This window comes from Bubalus bubalis, chromosome 3, assembly GCF_019923935.1.
Source record: "Bubalus bubalis isolate 160015118507 breed Murrah chromosome 3, NDDB_SH_1, whole genome shotgun sequence".
Taxonomy (NCBI): Eukaryota; Metazoa; Chordata; class Mammalia; order Artiodactyla; family Bovidae; genus Bubalus; species Bubalus bubalis.
The window spans coordinates 90,819,664-90,839,625 of NC_059159.1; the positions used below are offsets into that span (position 1 = coordinate 90,819,664).

The following is a 19,962-nucleotide window of genomic DNA, read 5'->3' on the forward strand; positions in this document are numbered from 1 at the left end:
CCTGCTTATCTCACGGGTTCTGCACTGACAACCCAGCCTGACCTCCCCATCCTGACTGGCCCAGGGCTGTACTTATCCAAATCATCCAGGAAGAAACCTGGCCTAGCTGAAGGTGTAACAGGCGAGAAAAGAAGCAAGTCCTGGGGAAGAGATGAAAAAGGGGATAAATGCCTGGAAGGCTGAGAGAGAGACAAAGAAGAGGAAGGAGATCCAAATGGAAGAGGCTCCTCTGCCAACATTAGGGATACAGTTTTGTGGTCTCCCTAAGGACTGAGAACTCAGAACCCCAAATCAAGAGAAACCAGAGAAGGTGAAACTAGCAGTTTGTATGAAGAAATGTTCCTGAACAGTTACTCCCTCTGTGGCATCTATAGCACTCGGAATGTCCAATTTGAACCCATAATAAGATATTCTTTTAGAAATGTATTTTGCTTTTTTTTTTTTTTAGAAAAAGCATTCTTCTAGAGCAGGAGTTGGCAATCTTTCCTGTAAAGAGCCAGACAGCATATATCTCAGGCTTTGAGGGCGTGCTGCAACTACTCACCATAGAGACCATATAAACAAATGGGTGTGGCTGTGTTCCAATAAAACTTAACTGACAAAACAGGCAGTTGGCTGGATTTGGCTCACAGGCCACAGATTGCCACCCTCTTCGTAGCTGAGGGCTTCTCAAACCTTAGTGTGCCTGTGGATCACTCAGGGAACCTTGTTAAACTGTAGATCCTGATCCAGGAAGTCTGTGCTGGGGCCTGAGCTTCCTCAACTTGCACATACTCCCAGGTGCTGGCCAGGAGATCACACTTCAGGGAGCAGGAGCCTGGAAGTCTGAATGGCAGTGGGAACAGGAACTAGTGGTGAATATGCCTGAGGGAGGTGGCCCGCATGGTGCCCGTGCAGGCTGAGAGCAGGGGCCGTGAGACCTGCAATGAGCTTGCCTTTCTGCAAGAAGCACCCTTTCACAGGTCCTGGTGATTATCACTCTTGGCAGGTGCCATTCATGTGCCCAGACATTCCAATTGTCAAGACAAATTTTATATTCTCAGGCTCCAAATTCACTGTGGACAGTGACTGCAACCACGAAATTAAAAGATGTTTGTTCCTTGGAAGAAAAGCTATGACAAACCTAGACAGCATATTAAAAGGCAGAGACATCACTTTGCTGACAAAGGTCCATATAATCAAAGCTATGGTTTTTCCAGTAGCCATGTACGGATGTGAGAGTTGGACCATAAAGAAGTCTGAGCACCAAAGAACTGATGCTTTAAAAATGTGGTGCTGGAGAAGACTCTTGAGAGTCCCTTGGACAGCAAGAAGATCAAACCAGTCCATCCTAAAGGAAATCAACCCTGAATATTCACTGGAAGGACTGATGCTGAAGCTGAAGTTCCAATCCTTTGGCCACCTGATGCAAAGAGCCAACTCATTGGAAAAGACCCTGATTCCAGGAAAGATTGAGGGCAGGAAGAGAAGGGAGTGACAGAGAATGAGATGGTTGGATGGTATCACTGACTCAATGGCTATGAGTTGGGCAAACTCCAGGAGATGGTGAAGGACACAGAAGCCTGACATGGTGCAGTCCATGGGGTCGCAAAGAGTCGGACACAACTTAGCGACTGAAGAGCAAACAACAACCGGAAGTACAATTTTTATAAAAATAAACAACTCTTGATTTTGAAAGGTTTTTAGGCTCCTGATTATTGTGGATTTTAAAGGATTTGTCTTCAACATTTCTAAAATCATGTGTGAGCCAAATAAAACCCATATGTGGAATGACCCTTGCCCACAGACCGCCATTTTATAATCCTGGTTCTAGCTACAATGAACGCACTGGGCCTCCTTTCCATGATAGAAATATGGGTCTGGGCTTATACATATAGCATCACTCAAGCTCAGAACCTGGAAAAGAAGGCATGCTCTTCGTTTTATGGAGGAGGCTGATGAGCCTTGAAAAAGCCAGGGCAGCAAGGACTGTGGTCATGCTTACAATGGTGTAAGTATTGAAACCACACCCTTCAGGCAGATGAATTATAAAAATTCAGGCACTCTGGGTGGACTAATTATACAAAGCCCTTTTTCACAAGGCATAAACTCCACACATGTAGGGGGTGACTGACCAAGGAACCTTCCCAAAGTCCCTGGGCTAGTAATGATGCTGGTATTTGAATCCAGGCTTTGCAGACCTCAAATCCCATGTTCCTTCCACCACCACCCACTGATTCTAGTTTTGATGGATATTTGCAAGTGAAAAATTTAACCTATCATCTCTCCCATGTCCAGATCTAAGCCACATTTGTAAGACACAGGCACAGCCAGTGTGATATTTTTATCTGAAATATTTACAGGTGGAAAGGATTAACGCAAGTGATGGACTATTGAAGGTTAATGCCATCTTTTAATATGGAAAAACCACTCTCTCTACAAGAAATATACTTGTGGGATAATCTTGAGATATGTGTGTGCGTGCTCAAAATGTCAGCCAGGGTTTCATTAATTTCAGCCTCCCCCTAGAACACTACGTTATGGTTCTGAGGCTGTGTGTTAGCATGCTGACACAGGCGGGACCCGCAGCACTGGGCCCTTGGGGGTAAATTTATGGTATGATGTGTGAGGAATCCATCATGCAATTTGGCCCATGCCCCCGGCTTCTTAATCAGAGATGGGAGATGCAAGACAAATGTTGCCTCCATGGCTTTGGGTGCTGTGTCTCAGCTTCAAGCTTTGATCCATCAGGACAAACATTCCCACCAGGCGGGCCAATTAATAAGATGGCTTTACACCCAGCCTCTCACGACATAGAGGAGTTCTTTGCCCTCAGCTTCTCCAGGGCTGCTATTTAACAATTCTCTAGGCCAAAGGATCACGCTGCAGAGTTTTTAGGCAAGCAAGGGGCCTTGTGAAGGTGTCAAAGACACAGCCTCATTTATTCTGGCCTAGTTATGAAGATCATGCTCACAATTGAACCAGAGCCAGTTTCTAAAGATTACAGGCCCAGCAATTCCATCATGGGTGTCTGCTTCACGAGCCCATTTGCGGGGCTCATCCTCCTCCCAGATTAGCACAAAGAAGTAGCTTCTAGAGGGAGCTGGCCTTGGATTCTACTCCCAGCTCCTCCCATTTCAAGCCCAGTAACTTGGGGAAACGCACAAGCATTCCTTTCTTCATCTGTAACTTGGATCAATATTACTTCCCACTCTGCAGCATTGTTGGGAAGATTAGAGATGCTATGTGGACAGCACCCAGCTTAGTAACTGGCACTCTGCAGACCACTGCTGGGTTGCAGCCTGTGTTTGCAGGTTTCCCTTCCTGTGACTTTGCCCCTGTGCGATGTTCCAGAGAAAGCATCAGTTTGAGGACAGCTGGACCCAAAGGTTTGAGTTTCTTCTCTGTTCCTTAACAGAGAGAGCAATTTTGGTTTAAGTCTTTAATCTTACAAAGTTTTTTTTTTTTTTTCTCATCACTAATATGGACACAATAATAGCACTTGCCTTGGAGAGGTGTGATTAAGATGGAAATGGGCAGTTGTATATAAAATGCTTCTATTACAGTGCCTGGCATGTACTAAGCACTCTATACATGTTTGTTATAAATACTAAGGAGGATATGCACTTTGGAATTTGCAAAGACTTCGGCAATTTGGACATTGCTACCCCTCCTCCAAAACATAGCAAGGAATTCCAGAAAGTCTAACCAACTTTAGAAATTTTATTTTTCAACTCTGTTCAGTTCAGTTCAGTTGCTCAGTCATGCCTGATTCTTTGCCACCCCATGAATTGCAGCACGCCAGGCCTCCCTGTCGATCACCAACTCCCGGAGTCTACCCAAACCTATGTCCATTGAGTCAGTGATGCCATCCAGCCATCTCATCCTCTGTCGTCCCCTTCTCTTCCTGCACCCAATCCTTCCCAGCATCAGGGTCTTTTCCAATGAGTCAACTCTTCACATGAGGTGGCCAAAGTATGGGTTATGCCAAATGCAGACTCGTTTGAACTTACTGGGAAAATAACTTGCTAGGCTGTGAAACAACCATTAACTACTTCTGAAACGGATAAATGGGCCCAACATTGGGGACTTGCATAAACCCAAATGAGAGCACTGTTTTCTGAGCACCCATCATGTGTAGAACACAGGCCTGGAGCTGGAGTGAGTGGATACTGAGTTCAATCATCCCGCAAGGCTACTTTCATAGCCGTGTGTCTGAAGTAGGAGGAGCCTAGAGCTCACTGCTGATAAGTAATCAGGATCTTAGGGCTCAGAACTGACTGAGCTTGAACTTCAGCCATCTGACTCCAAAGCTCCCTGTTCATCCTTGCCATGAGGGCTGCCTCCTTGGGTAACCCTTGCATACATATTATCTCTTTTGAGTTTCTCAGTAGGTGTTCATGTCTGTTTCGTAGAGGTGGAAACTGAGGCTCAGAGAGGTGGTGGAACTGGCAGGTGCCAACACAGCTGGGGGCAGAGCTGAGACCCCACCTCTTATCCACATCCATCTGGCTTGATGCTCAGAATCTGAATGGCATCCCTGGTTGGCAGAACCTGCCCACAGGCATGCCTAGGGTGATGGAGGAGACTGCAGTATATCCAAGAGTCCCTTGAAGAAGTTACATTTTGCCATTATTGCTGTCTGCTGGCAATCCTTGTCAACCCGGGAAGAGACCCAGAGATTGACGAGTGGCCTGCGTTGCTGCCCCAAATAAACCACGGAGGGTGGATTTCCCTGAAGCCGAGACAGCTAGCAGGGGCTGTGAGTACATATTTCTCACTATAAAGCAAACAAGCCGACTGGCAGAGCACTGTAGGGAAAATGACATCACTGCAGAATTTTAGGGCTAATCATTTAGCTGGATTAGCCCCAAAGTGCTATGTCTAAAATCAGCATCCCTGCCTCTTTATGCACTCCAGATGAAACACATTAGCAGAAATATGGCAAGGGACACTCACAATACTCGGTTCTACACTCTCAGCAGTTTTTGCAAATCTGCAATTAGTCTAAAGGGCCTGGGTAAATTAGGCCTCTTGATAAATGAAGCACCTAGACAGGCCTCAGATTTATTGGATCCCGCTGTCCTGCTGTCCAGAGCCCTTGTCAGCTCCTTGCAGAGCAGGGACTGTGCAGGGGGAAAGGAAGGAATGGGCGCCTGTTCAGACCAAGACTTGCCCCCAATCTTGGAAGAGAGCAGGCTTGAGGCCGACGCCTCTACGGCCTCAAACGCTTTTGCTAGGAGCATAGTAGGTGAAGTAGAAAGCCTCTGCCAGGGAGCTCGGGAGGCAGGAGACAGGAGAGAAGTGGAGGAGCCAGTGTCTGTGGGAGATGTGGTTTCGCTAAGCCGAGAGGGAGGGGTCACAAGAGGCCTGTGAGGCTCGCCAGTTCCTCTGGGCCACCCGGGCTCCTGGGTCTGGGAATCGGTTTTGGGTACCAATGGGTACCACCAGGACTCAATCTCTGGGTTCTGGTTCTTAACCCATTACTTTCTCAGGTGCTTTTTTCCACATGCTTCTTGTAACAGACTAGGTGTTTTAACTACACAGATCTCAGGTCCCCTCACCCCCAAAGGGGAATTGTTGGTAATGCCTCAAATCAAACACCCAGGGACCAGAAGGCTGTCTGTGGCCATGATGCAAGTAAAAGGGACATTCAGGGTGGGGACAGCATGCGCCTAGGATCCTGACTATGTCTCCAGATTGAAGGACGTGATTCACAGCCATATTGGGTGGCACCTGCTAACCTTGCTGCTGCCGCTTTGGCGGCTCTAGGCGCTGAGGTCAGCTGCACCAGGCCAGCAGAGGGCCCAGCAGATGTGCAGCGGTTTTGAGGGTGGCAAGAGCTGTAGTCGTTAAGTTTCTCTGATTTATTTTTACATTTTATTCTCTGATTACTAGAGTAATGCATGTTTGAGGGTGGGAGTAGAGAGTCAGAACTTTTTAATTTAAAAAGCAGTAAGTAATACAGGCTCACGAAGATCATTTAAAACTGAGTGTGTGTGTATGTGTATCTGTCGGTGGGTCTATCTCTCCCATCTCTTTGTAATATGAGCATGTCTGTCTCCCTCCTCACAGAAACCCTCCAGGCCTCATGCTGTGGCCCTCCGTGCCCCTAACACATTCCCCCCAACTGACTGCTTTGTCACTCAACTCTAGCAGCCCAGCCAGCCAGGCTGACAGCCTAGCGGAGTCAGGAGCACCCCAGGGTGTGAGCTTTTCCAAAAGCTCGTTCTCCCAGAGGCAGCAGTCGTGCGGAGCCGAGCGGCTGCCTGCAGCTGCTGTGATTCAGTGTCTCTGGTCTGCGGATCAGCTGGGCGATTCTCCTGTCAGCCCACCTTGATTTTCCTGTAGACTACATTACCTCCAATCACAAAAGAAATTGTGCTCCTCTCCTGGAGTGTCAGGGTGAAATGAATAGCAAACATTTTCCTGCAGGCGGCTTAGCTCTCCCATCAAAGGTAGGCCACTGTCCACGCCCCCCACTCCCTGCCCCTTCCCCAAACCTTCCCTCTCCTACGCGGTTAAAAGTTTCTCCGGGCTGAGGTGGGGCACCAAAACCAACCCAGAGGGCTCAGGATGCCCAATTATGCTGCAGTGAGATCCTGTGTGTCTTCAGACCTTCTAAATTATGGACTTAGGAGGGTTTAGAGTCGGGGAGAAAGAGCTGGGGACACCAGATGTGTTCAGAATTTAGAATGGGCTTTCTCATATATTAAAAAAGACTCTTTGGATATCATCAAAGAGATTGAGCAATTTCTATTCCTTTTAAAAGTTGCTTTAAGTACTGATTGGGGTCTTTGCTTTGGCTTGTGTGTGTGTGTGTGTGTGTGTGTGTGTGTGTGTGTGCATGCACATGCGTGTGTATCACAAAGGCCTCTCTCACTACATTTGGTTCGTGCCAGATCCACCTTCTGAAACCCTGGAGTTCATGGAAGTCTCGCTTGTACGGGCAGCTTTGTACAGAGTCCTGGCACTGTGGATGAACAGGGGCATTGGCACTTTTCAAACAACGAACTAGCAGCAGAAGGCAGGCACCAATCTCCAAAGTGGGCTTTGTGGCAGAGGCGAGGTTTGTGTCTGGCTAACAACCAGCCTGTGAAGACTGGACCAGGAAAACGCACCAGATACTTGAAAAGTAAGATGGCCTCTCCTCTGTACGGGTGCTGGAGCGGTCACATAAACACACATCTGCACTCAGTAATGAGAGATGGGTTTCTATATCCATGTGAGTGCATCGCAACAGTAAGAGCAACAGTTTACTTGGCAACTTAGCCAGTACTATTAAGTAAGTGCTGTGTTCCAGGCACTGTAAGTGCTCTGTCACTTATCTCCCTTCCCATTTATCATGTAAGTTGAACCCTCACTATAGGGAGGTTTTGTTTGATCAGAAACAGAGCCTGAGAAAGAGTATATGGCTCTCCAAAGTGTCATGAATTGAACTGTGTCCCCCTAAAGTCCTAACCCCCAGGATCTGTGAATGTAACCTTGTATGGCAATAGGGTCTCTGTAGATGCTCAAGTTTGGATGAGGTCAATAGGACTGGTATCCCTATACAAAGGTGAATGAGGGGCTTTCCTGGAGACTCAGTGGTAAAGAATCTGCCTGCCAATGCCGGAGTCACAGGTTCAATCCCTGGTCTGGGAAGATCCCATGTGCCGTGGAGCAAATAAGCCGGTGTGCCGCAACTACTGGGCCTGTGCTCTAGAGCCCATACACAGCATAATGAAGCCCATGCACCCTAAAGCCCATGCTGCCCAACAAGAGATGCCGCTGCAATGAGAAGCCCACGTACTGCAGCTAGAGAGTAGCCCCTGATTGCCACAACTAGAGAAAAGCCTGCATAGCAACAAAGACCCAGCACAGCCAAAAGTAAATAAACAAATAAAATTATTTTTTTTTAATGGGGGGTTTGGAGTGGAGAGGAGACGATATGAAGACATGGGGAGAAGACAGCCATGACTGCCAGTAAGCCACCAGAGCTGAGAGAGAGAGAGTTTGGCAGATTCTTCCCTTACAGTTCCAGAAAGAACCAATCCTACTGACCCCTGGTCTCGGAATTCTAGCTTCCAGAACTGGGAGATGATAAATTTATGTTGTTCACGCCATCCAGCTGTGGTAGTTTGTCCTGGCAGCCCCAAGAAACGCATACACAAGGTCACACAGCCAGTTACTGGCATAGGTGGTTTGTATCAGGCCATGTGTGTGCCAGTTGTTACACAGCCTAGGCTGCGTGCTAGGACCTTCTCCAGGAGGAAATATACAGTGCCTACACGTGCTCAGCTGGGCTTGAATCTTCTGTCGTTGGTACACTGGGGTGCTTGGGGGAAGAGGCCGAAGGGAGAATTTATTATGCATCTAATGTCTTCTATATATTTTAGCTTAAGAAATCTAAAAACCTGCTAATTTTATTATTTATATAGGTTCAGTTCAGTTCCGTTCAGTTGCTAAGTCATGTCTGACTCTTTGCGACCCCATGGACTGTACAACGCCAGGCTTCCCTGTCTATCGCCAACTCCCGGAGCTTACTCAAACTCATGTCCATCGAGTTGGTGATGCCATCCAACCATCTCATCCTCTGTCATCCCCTTCTCCTCCCACCTTCAATCATTTCCAGCATCAGGGTCTTTTGGTCTTTTCAAATGAGTCAGTTCTTCACATCAGGTGGCCAAAGTATTGGAGTTTCAGCTTCAGCACCAGTCCTTCCAATGAATATTCAGGACTGATCTCCTTTAGGATGGATTGGTTGGATCTTCTTGCAGTCCAAGGGATGCTTAAGAGTCTTCTCCAACACCACAATTCAAAAGCATCAATTTATATAAAGGATGTCAAAATACTTATATCCTTGAACCTATCTTTAGAAATCTGTTCAAATAAATAGTAATAAATAGAGAGACACATTTATGTAGGACTATTTAGCACAGTACCATTTATGTAACAGGTAGCAATGCCCCATATCTCTTAAGTATGAAATTTCATATTTATTTTTCAAAGTGAAATTAAATTTGGTTGAAACCAGTACTAACCAAGCATAATGAGATGAGTTCTCAGTTTGCCCACCTCCAACTGAGTTTGAGGACCTTGGCAGAGCCTCATCAGTCCCATAGTCCCATAGTCGGTCACGCACTCTGAGGTGATCCAGAGCACCAGGCTCAGATGGGACCAGAGATCCATAAGGGGTCTAACCCATATTTCTCTTCAGCCCTGGGGAACCCCTAACTAGGGAGAAGCCAGTCTTTAACCTCTGTAGCTCCCAGTCTTCATCCCTCCCCTTGAGCAACGTAGCCTGCATGTTCAGGACTCCCATCTTTGAAACACACAGTCTTTACCTTCCATTCAGGAGCAAAGAGAAAACCTTAGACATACCATGTCCCTATTTATTTCTCTGTCTCCTTCTCTTGGAGGCAATGAAGCTTAGCAGATGTTTTGCTTTTCTTTCATGTGACAAAAAAATAAAATAAAAAGCACAGTTACAAAATAAGAAGACAACACTTAATTTTTAAGTAACACACCTCTAACACCTATAATTGTTGTTGTTCAGCCGCTCAGTCCAACTCTTTGTGACCCAATGGACTGCAGCACACCAGGCTTCCCTGTCCTTCTCTATCTCCCAGAGTTTGCTCAAACTCATGTCCACTGAGTTGGTGATGCCATACAACCATCTCATTCTCTGTTGCCCCCTTCTCCTCCTGCTCTCAATCTTTCCCAGTATCAGGGTCTTTTCCAATGAGCTGGCATCAGGTAGCCAAAGGACTGGAGCTTCAGCATCAGTCTTTTCAATAAATTTTCAGGGTTAATTTCCTTTGATTGGTTTGCTCTCCTTGCCATCCAAGGGACTTTCAAGAGTCCTCTCCAGCATCACAGTTTGAGAGCATCAATTCTTTGGTGCTCAGCTTTCTTTATGGTCCACTCTCACATCCATACATGACTACCAGAAAAACCATACTTTGACCGTACAGATGTATAATGGCAACATGATAATGGCAACACCTAAATGCCCAATAATACAGACTGGTTAATATCAATTATGATTATATTCTTTGTAGCCAAAGATGGAGAAGCTCTATACAGTCAGCCAAAAAAAAAAAAAAAAAAAAGACCGGGAGCTGACTGTGGCTCAGATCATGAACTCCTTATTGCAAAATTCAACCTTAAAATGAAGAAAGTAAGGAAAATCACTAGGCCATTCAGATATGACCTAAATCAAATCCCCTATGATTATCCAGTGAAAGCGATAAATAGATTAAAGGGATTAGATCTGATAGAGTGCCTGAAGAACTATGGACAGAGGTTTGTAACACTATACAAGAGGCAGTGATCAAAATCATCCTCAAGAAAAAGAAACTCAAAAAGGCAAAATGGTTGTCTGAGGAGGCTTTACAAATAGCAGAGTAAAAAAGAGAAGCAAAAGGCAAAGGAGAAAAAGAAAGATATACCTATCTGAATGCAGAGTTCCAAAGAATAGCAAGGAGAGATAAAAAAGCCTTTTAAAGTGAACAAAGCAAAGAAATAGAAGAAAACAATAGAATGGGAAAGACTAGAGATCTCTACAAGAAAATCTGAGATACCAAGGGAACATTTCATGCAAAGATGGGCTCAATAAAGGACAGAAATGGTATGGACCTAACAGAAGCAGAAGATATTAAGAAGAATATTAAGAAGGGCTATACAAAAAAGATCTTAATGACCCAGATAACCATGTTGGTGTGATCACTCACTTAGAGCCAGACATCCTGGAGTGCAAAGTCAAGTGGGCCTTAGGGAGCATCACTATGAACAAAGCTAGCAGAAGTGATGGAGTTCCAGCTGAGCTATTTCAGATCCTAAAAGATGATGCTGTGAAAGTGCTGCACTCAATATGTAAGCAAATTTGGAAAACTCAGCAGTGGCCACAGGACTGGAAAAGGTCAGTTTTCATTCCAATCCCAAGAAGGGCAATGCCAAAGAATGTTCAAACTACCGAACAATTGCACTCATTTCACATGCTAGCAAAATAATGATCAAAATTCTCCAAGCTAGGCTTCAACAGTATATAAACCAAGAACTTGCAGATGCACAAGCTGGATTTAGAAAAGGCAGAAGAACCAGAGGTCAAATGGCCAACATCTGTTGGATCATAGAAAAAGCAAGAGAATTCCAGAGAAACATCTACTTCTGCTTCATTGACTACCCTAAAGCCTTTGACTGTGTGGATCACAATGAATTGTAGAAAATTCTTCAAGAGATGTGACTACCAGACCACCTTACCTGCCTCCTGAGAAACCTATATGCAGGTCAAGAAGCAACAGTTAGAATCTGACATGGAACAGTGGACTGGTTCCAAATTGGGAAAGGAGTACATTAAAGCTGTATATTGTCACCCTGCTTATTTAATTTATATACAGAGTACATGAAGCAAAATGCTGGGTTGGATGAAGCACAAGCTGGAATCAAGATTGCGGGGAGACATATCAATAACCTCAGATATGCAGATGACACCACCCTTATGGAAGAAAGGGAAGAGGAATTAAAGAGCCTCTTGATCAAGGTGAAAGAGGGGAGAGAAAAAGCTGGCTTCAACTCAACATTCAAAAAACTAAGATCATGGCATCTGGTCCCATCCCTTCACGGCAAATAGATGGGGAAACAATGGAAACAGTGACAGATTTTATTTTCTTGGGCTCCAAAATCACTGTGGACAGTGACTGAAGCCATGAAGTTAAAAGACTTTTGCTCCTTGGAAGAAAAGCTATGACAAACCTAGACAGTATATTAAAAAGCAGAGACATTACTGTGGTGAAAAAGATCCATATAATCAAAGCTATGGTTTTTCCAGTAGTCATGTACATATGTGAGAGCTGAACAATAAAAATGTCTGAGGGCTGAAGAATTGATGTCCTTGAACTGTGGTGTTGGAGAAGACTCTTGAGAATCCCTCAGACTGCAAGGAGATCAAACCAGTCAATCCTAAAGGAAATCAATCTTGAATGTTCAATGGAAGGACTGATGCTGAAGCTGAGGCTCCAATACTTTGGCCACCTGATGTGAAGAACTGACTCATTGGAAATCCCCTGATGCTGGGAAAGATTGAAGGTGGGAGGAGAAGGATCAACAGAGGATGAGATGGTTGGATGGCATCACCAACACAATGAACATGAGTTTGAGCAAACTCTGAGAGCTGGTAAAGGACAGGGAAGCCTGGCATAGTGCAGTCCATGGGGTCATGAAGAATCAGACAGGACTGAGTAACTGAACAACAACAAATGATCTGTACACTTATTAGATGAAAATATGAACTTTTTTCCTTTCTTTTTTTTAAATTTAAATTTATTTAATTGGGGGCTAATATGTAAAATATGAAAATTTTAATTAACAATAATAGGAAAAAAGGTTTATGTTGTAATGTGAATGAAAAAGAATATTTGGTCATTTTTCTATTGCAACATGGCAAATTACTACAAATGTAGGCACTTATTATTTTGTGGTTCTGTAGATGTGGGGTCTCATGACAAAAATGAATGTGTTGGCCTGGGTGAGTCTTCATCTGGAGCTGGGGTCTTCTTTTAAACTCATTCAACTAGTTTGAGAATATAGTTCCTTGTGGTTGTAGGACTGAGGTCCTGTCTCTTTATTGGATGTCAGTCAGGACTGCTCTTAACTTCTGAAACCTTCCAGAATTATTTGCCCTGTGGCCCTCTGTATCTTCAAGGCCACCAAGAGAGAATCTCCTTCACTTTAAATCCTTCTCATGCTTCATATCTCTGTGTCCAGGAAAAGTCCAGTCTCTTATAAGGTTCACCTGATTGGGTCAGACCCACCTGGGATAATCTCCTTTTCGTAAAGCCCATTGTAACATAACCCAGTCATGGGAGTGATATCTATTTCCCATTTGCAGGTCACTTCTGCCCATGCTCCAGGAGAAGGAGATAAATCAAGGGTATCAGGCATTGGGGAATTATCTTAGAATTCTAATACAGATATTAACAGTATGCACAGTAACATCTCAGCCATGCAACATTTACATGCTCAAAAAAACAATCATGTGATATAAACCTCAGTGTTAATAAGATCTTTCTGTGAGGCTGGATTATGGATGTCTTTATTTTTTTCTTTATACTTTTCTGTATTTTCCAAGCATTTTATAATGACATGTTAGTTTTATAATCAGAGAAACCCCCCACATTTTTTAAGATAAAGAAACAATCTAGCCTCAAACTAAGTAATGCATGAGTATGTGTGGCAATGTGTGTGTGTGTGTGTAGCTGAGTGGTTTTCTCATTCACTTATTCTTCCATTCGTTCACTAACCAACAGATGAAAGTACAGGCAGATTGCATTCTCCTATAGGAGTGTGTGGTCATGGGGACCCGGCATTCAGAATCTCCCTGGAATAGTTTCATACTTATCAGCAAAAAGATTCCAAAAGGCAAGTGGCATTTATCTTCATAATTATCTTGGGAAAAAATATGGAAGGCAAGTTACTCCAACTGTTGAGAAATACTTTGCAATTTCTATTTTCCCACCATTATCCCAACAGCTTGATAATTTTTAGGTTTTGAAATTTCCCATTGTCTTTGTTAGCAGAAAATACCAGCCTCTCATAAATAACCGAAATGAAGCAACAGAACTTTTGGCTCAAAATCACTTTTCAGCCTGACATGTCAGAAGGAGCCCGATGCCAAAATTCTCTCTGAAAACAGAAGTGTGGCCCTGAGAGACCCAGTAACACAAATGAACCAGAAACCCTTATGGTGGGAACTCCCTCCACTAACATTAGAAAAAGGAATTGCTCAAAGAGGCTAATTTCAGCATGTGGCAACACCACTAGGGCACACTTGCTGGCTGTCTGGGGGTACTGTGCGCCGGTAACAAGTCCAGGGCTCAAATCAGAGATGAAGAATGTGAAATAAATTGTTGCTGTTCAGTCGCTCAGTCCTGTCCAACTCTGCAACCCCATAAACTGCAGCATGCTGGGCTTCCTGGTCCTTCACCATCTCCTGAAGTTTGCTCAGACTCATGTCCATTGAGTCAATGATGTCGTCCAACCATCTCATCCTCTGTCACCCGCTTCTCCTTCAATTAATGAGGTTGTACAAAAAAAACACGTAAGGCCACCTGGACAAGAGGACAGTAGCCTGACTTGCCTTTGAGGCTCTTTTACCTCCTTTACCACCGCCATGCCTCTCTTCAACATACCACTCGCTCAGCATCCGTGAAGATCATTAGGGTGTTGATTTTGATGTGGGGTGTTTGCATTGTAATCACAGGATAGAAAATGAGCAAAAGCCCTGAGGACAGTAAAGAAGAGTCTGTTATTGTGGAAAGACAAATAAAGAGGTTACTTTGCTCAAGGGCTCTACCCCATTGGGTAGTTAACTCCAAAGTCATCTTCCACACAGTCTGAACGATTATTGCATGTTTTTGTATAATATTGACCTGGCTCAGGAACAGGCCCCAAGAACTCCAGTTCGCCAGCTTTGTGAGGCTGGAGGAAGCTCTCTGAGGCACTCCTGAAGAAGAAGAAAGAACTCCTTTCTGAGATTGGGTATAGTCAGGCAAAGCTGAAATCATGTCAATTTTAATTCTTAAAAATTAATCAATTTTTCATACATGTACTTAGCTGCTCAGTCATGTCAAACCCTTTGCAACCCTTTGGATTGTAGCCCACCTGGCTCCTCTGTCCATGGGATTTCTCATGCCAGAATACTGGAGTGGGTTGTCATTTTCTTTTCCAGGGGATCTTCCTGACCCAGAGATTGAAAGTACATCTCTTGTGTCTCCTGATTCTATTTCCTGCTGAATCACCTGGTAAGTCCTTTATATATATATATATTCTTACAAATTATTAAGTATAAAAAATAAATGGGTAATCGTGAAACTGCTACCCAACTAATGTATCACCACACACCCCATCTCCATGCTCTTCCTTCCACAGGCTCCTTTCCTTTCCACCTCTCTCTACACTTGGCAAGTAACCATCTGAATGTTGCTTTTATTATTTTTCAAAAAAAATTTCTTTATTCCTATTTTTTATTAGAGTTTGACCATATATCCACTAACCACTTGCTATTTAGTTTTGCTTATGTTTTAAACTCTATATAAGTGCTATCACAATTATATATTGTTTTGTAACTAGCTGTTCTTATTCAACATTATGTGTTTGTGATTCAACCATTTTTAGGCCCATAGCTTTGGTTAATTCATTTTCATTCCCTTATGTGAATATACTAGAATCAAATAATCTGTTCTCTTATTGATGGAGCAGCTTTACTTTTTAAAATGGTTTTAAACATGCTTTCACCATAGGATTTGGTGGTGTTTATTCAAATAGGGAAAAAGACAAGATGTGTTCAATAGATAGGATTGGGTGATGTGGCAAAAGAAAGTAATAAAGAAATATTTTGAGGGTAAATCAGGTACCGGTCCCAACTCTTCCAAAACTTTCTTGTGCGTATTATTTCTCCATCCTCAGAAATAGTTTCTACAAAACAAAGGAGTTGGAAAAACTTCATGTTTCTCTCCGAGGCAATCCTTTAATTCAATGAGGTTTTCATTCACTGAGCACACAGCACCTGTCACTTGCTCCGACGGCTGACTACATAATTGAAAATAAAACAGACCTGGTCTTTGCCATCATAGAACTTAGGCTCAGAAGCAATCAAGGAAAAAAAAAAAAAGAACAGGCCAAACTAAGCTGTTTTCTAAAATTAAACACTATGGAAAGTATTATACTGGGAACATACAGGGTGATGATAGTTCTAGATGGGTCTACTTTAGATAGAATGGTTGGGAAAGGCCTCCCAGATGGTGCTATTTAAGCTTAAGAAGAACTAGTCATCCACAACCAGGAGAAAGAAAATCCCAGACTAAGAAAACTACATGCGCAAAAACTCCAAGTAGGGCAACAAAATCACACGTTCTAGAAGCCGCAGGGGCGGTGTGACAGGACACATGGCTTCAGGTGAGCCCTTGACTCATCCGGGCGGGATTCTGTGGGCTGCGGCAAGTGTTTTGGAATTTATCCTATTTGCAAACGAAAAGTGTTGAGTTTTTTTTTAAACAGCTTGACCATATCTGTGTGTGTGTGTGTGTCTTTTTAAACATTACTGTGACTGGTGTGAAAAAATGGGTGGGGGGGGGGGGCAGCATTGGAAAAGGGGCCCTGGTGGGAGGTGACAGGGACTCAGACCGTAGCTGTGGCCATGAAGATGAGGGTGAGGAGAATGAACTGGCTTCCACCGTGGTCTGGACTCAAGAAAGGGGCATTGTTACAATTGGCGTTTAATGAGAAACACAATCAACATACGTGATTATGGGAAAGGAGAAATAATCAGACCCCAGATCACTTCACTGCTGCTGCTGCTGCTGCTAAGTTGCTTCAGTCGTGTCCGACTCTGCGCAACCCCACCGACGGCAGCCCACCAGGCTCCTCCGTCCATGGGATTTTCCAGGCAAGAGTACTGGAGCAGGGTGCCATTGCCTTCTCCAGATCACTTCACTAGGGAAGAGAAAGTTCAGAAAAAAGTGGGCGGAACAGATAAGGAAGTTGTAGTCCTTCAGCAATGGGAGAGTAAGGATAATTTATCTCTTTCCCTCTCCCCCATCCGCCTGCCTCTCCTCCCCTCCCTCTCTTCTATTCCCTAGTTGTTTCAGGTGCAGAGCATCTTTAAATATCTGTTTGAAGAGTGCAGCAGACAAGCCTCCTGCCTAGGCTTCCAGAAGAGACAGGACAGTCCGGTCCTTCCAGCACCCCACCTCCCAGCACCCCCGCACATCTAGGCCTGAGGCCGTGTCCCCAGCATCCATTCTTCCCAATCCCTCTTCGTTATAAGTGCCTCAACAGTTCTATGCCAAAGCCCAAAGCTTGGCCTAGACTCTCTCCCTCATAATGCACCGCTCATTTCAAGTACCAGCAATGGCACCCCACTCCAGTACTCTTGCCTGGAAAATCCCATGGACGGAGGAGCCTGGTAGGCTGCAGTCCATGGGGTCGCTAAGAGTCGGACGACTGAGCGACTTCACTTTGACTTTTCACTTTCATGCATTGGAGAAGGAAATGGCAAACCACTCCAGTGTTCTTGCCTGGAGAATCCTAGGGACAGGGGAGCCTGGTAGGCTGCCGTCTATGGGGTCGCACAGAGTCGGACACGACTGAAACGACTTAGCAGCAGCAGCAGAGGCTTCTAGCACATTTCCTAGAGCAAGGCCAGAGTAGATGGCAAAGGCAGAGGGTTCGTGAGCACTGATTGGCTGAAGCCAGAAGCATTCTGGATGCTGATTGGCTCCGCCATTCACAGGAAGGCGTTTGTGATGCCCGCAAAAAGCAGATCCAAAAGAAAACAGGAAAAGGCGTAGGATTCGTGAGCACTGATTGGCAGAAGCTAGAAGCATTCTAGATGCTAATGGGCTCCATCATTCGTAGGATGGAGGAGGTAGTGGCACTCCTGAAAAGCAGATCTAGTGCCCTGACCCCAGTAGGGTCCTGAGGAGGCAGGCGAATCAACCCTACTGGAACCTTGTGGAACTCTTTCCTGAGGGAGTTAGGATTTTTTTTTTTAATTAAATACCATAAAACATGACTGAATGGGGACTATCGAGGCTGTTTAGTGTACTTTAAAATTCTTTAATTTGCTGTACCACAATAACTTGCACTTTAATAAAAAGCAATCTCTCGTCTTAATAGCCAGACAATAAAGAGTTATTTATAGGAGACGGAGTGCTGGCCCAAGCCTTCCAGGTGTGCCCCAGATTTGAAGCAAGCACTTAGAGAGATCTGCGGGGACGGCGCTGCCTGATACAGCCCAAACAAGCCTTTTCGCCTGTGCTGCCATGCGCAGAGTCACGGCTCCGGGGCTGCGCTGGCCCCAGGCGCCCCGCCCTGCACAGCACGCCGGGCGCACTGATTTATTTCGGTATTACGTTTAATTGTTTCCTTCTTGTTGAAGCCTTAACATGCGATGCTTGTAAATCTGACCCGAATCCTCCATATGGCGCTCTGGTTTTCCATTTTCAAATGCATTCGCCCTGGAATAATGACTGTGGTATAACTCAATTTGAGTTCTGCTGCTGGGGACTTTATTACATAATGCTTTCTAATTGACCCTCATAGTTTAATAAGACAGAACATTTCACCAGAACATTGACAAAAGTTATTAATTTTCACTTCAGCAGAGACCCATGTCCCAATTAAATCCCCTGAGAATGCCTGGCTGACTGACTGACCTCATTATGGCTAATGCTTATTAGTCCTGCGGAGAGGATAGCATCACACACTGTTAAAATGCCTAAATGAGCACATACAACCGTCCAACGTGATTACAATTTACATACATGACTAATTTTACTCCCCTAATCCTTGTCTGGTGCAATGAATGTGGTGTTCTGCTGTCATACCACGAGATCAGCCATCGAGGATTTGGAAGGTGTCGTAAAAATGCCCTGCCAGTGTGCTAAGCTACACCCAGTTAAATTATATCTGCCTTTCTAGGAAACTATTTCAAGCGCGTGGGCGTTTTGAAATGGGGCGACTGACTAGCGCCCATTCCTTCTTTAATATGGAACAGCTAGTACCCATTTGGGTTTTTGTTTTTGTTTTTCAGCCAACTTAAAAGAAACAAGAAGGGGAAAAAAAAAAGATCACCAGCCACAGCAAACAATTATTCCAGCCTTCCTGCTTGGGTAGTTCATACTCCTTGAAGTGGGGTTTTCTTCCCTGAGTCTAGCTGTATTTGCCCATTTTCTCTGAGTTTTCATCGGGAAGGAGCCGGTGGGGAGGAGCCTGCACAGTCACCTGCGTCGTTTCCTCAGCTGTGTTGTGAGAGCATCGCAGCTGCCACCCTGGTTACCAGTGATGCTACTACATACTCGAACTAGTCCCCGCTTGAGGGAGCATCAGCTGGAAGGCCAGTTGGATGAAAAATGCATATTTGCCCAGGCTGGTAAAATGAGACGCTCAGAGGGGCAAGAAGATGAAAGTAAGCCTTACAGTGTCTGTGGCTTCTGATTGTTTTTTGGCCTTTCTTTTCCTGGTCTCTACAAGGTGTTTATCTTTCAGGCAGTCCAACCAGGGCTCCGCGTCTGCCTTTCTTGTGCATTTGTAGTCATTCCCCCTGGGCTGTGTGATTTGACACATGACAACAATCTAACAGCAGAGATCAAACTTCTCCTCAGACTCTTTGCAATGTGACAAGTAATGTGTATTGACACAGCAAAATGCACTCTGGAAATATGAGTGGTTGGGCGGGCACCGGACCTTCTTGCTCGGCTAGAGATAGCTTAAATCATAGGCTTCAGCTGCCCACAAAGATAAAGCCAGCATTTAAATAATGATAACCAGCTGGAAGCTGCAATTCATTGAAATCTTTCCTTTTTTTCTTTTGATATTACCAATTGAAAGGAGGGATTTGGTGGGAAAAACAATAATAAGGATAGCAAGAGCAAAAGACAAAGGTAAAAGAAATGAAACTAAACCTCCCCAGGGACTATTTGAGCATTCTACACATTCTGCTCAGTCCCCATTCTGCAAGTGATCAGTAAGGACCTCCTTTGTGGCACTGCAAACAAGGCCCCTGCCTTCAGGAAGCTGATGGTCCTCAGGCTGTCAAAACTGTCATAACTGAAACACAGGTATACAGGGCGATCAGTTCTACTGATGGCCAAGGCTTATGGGAGCCCAAAGAAGGGGTATTAACCCACCTTTGGTGGCGGGGATGAGGGTTGGCTGGTCCAAGAAGGGCTTCCTAGAGAATGAATCATTTAAGTTGAGCCCCAAATGATAAGTGAATAGTCCTAGGATATCAGGGAGGAGGGACTGGGCTCCAGGCAGAGAAAAATCAGTTCTTTTTTCTCCTTCATCCTTTAAACAAGTGGGCATTTAGTCCCACTATGTGCCGCCTGCTGCCCAGGTTCTGTGTCTGCATCTGATGCTGAAGAGTAACTCCTGGTGCTGACCTGAGGTGTGGCAGCCTCTCCAGGGAGGTGAGGATTCACCAGGGAAACACGGATGAAA

At 44.7% G+C, this 19,962-nt stretch overlaps 1 long non-coding RNA gene across 3 annotated transcripts in view; it reads right to left on the reverse strand.

Annotated features, from left to right (window-relative positions):
• Positions 1-12,175: 12,175 nt before the first annotated feature.
• LOC102395590 overlaps positions 12,176-19,962 on the reverse strand; it is a 194,961-nt gene continuing 187,174 nt past the window's right edge. Inside the window, exon 10 of one of the 3 annotated variants that reach the window (XR_006549850.2) lies at positions 12,176-14,242. This is a non-coding gene — a long non-coding RNA (uncharacterized LOC102395590). The remainder of the gene's footprint in view (positions 14,243-19,962) is intronic. The other 2 variants (XR_006549852.2, XR_006549849.2) reach the window with 2 other exon arrangements.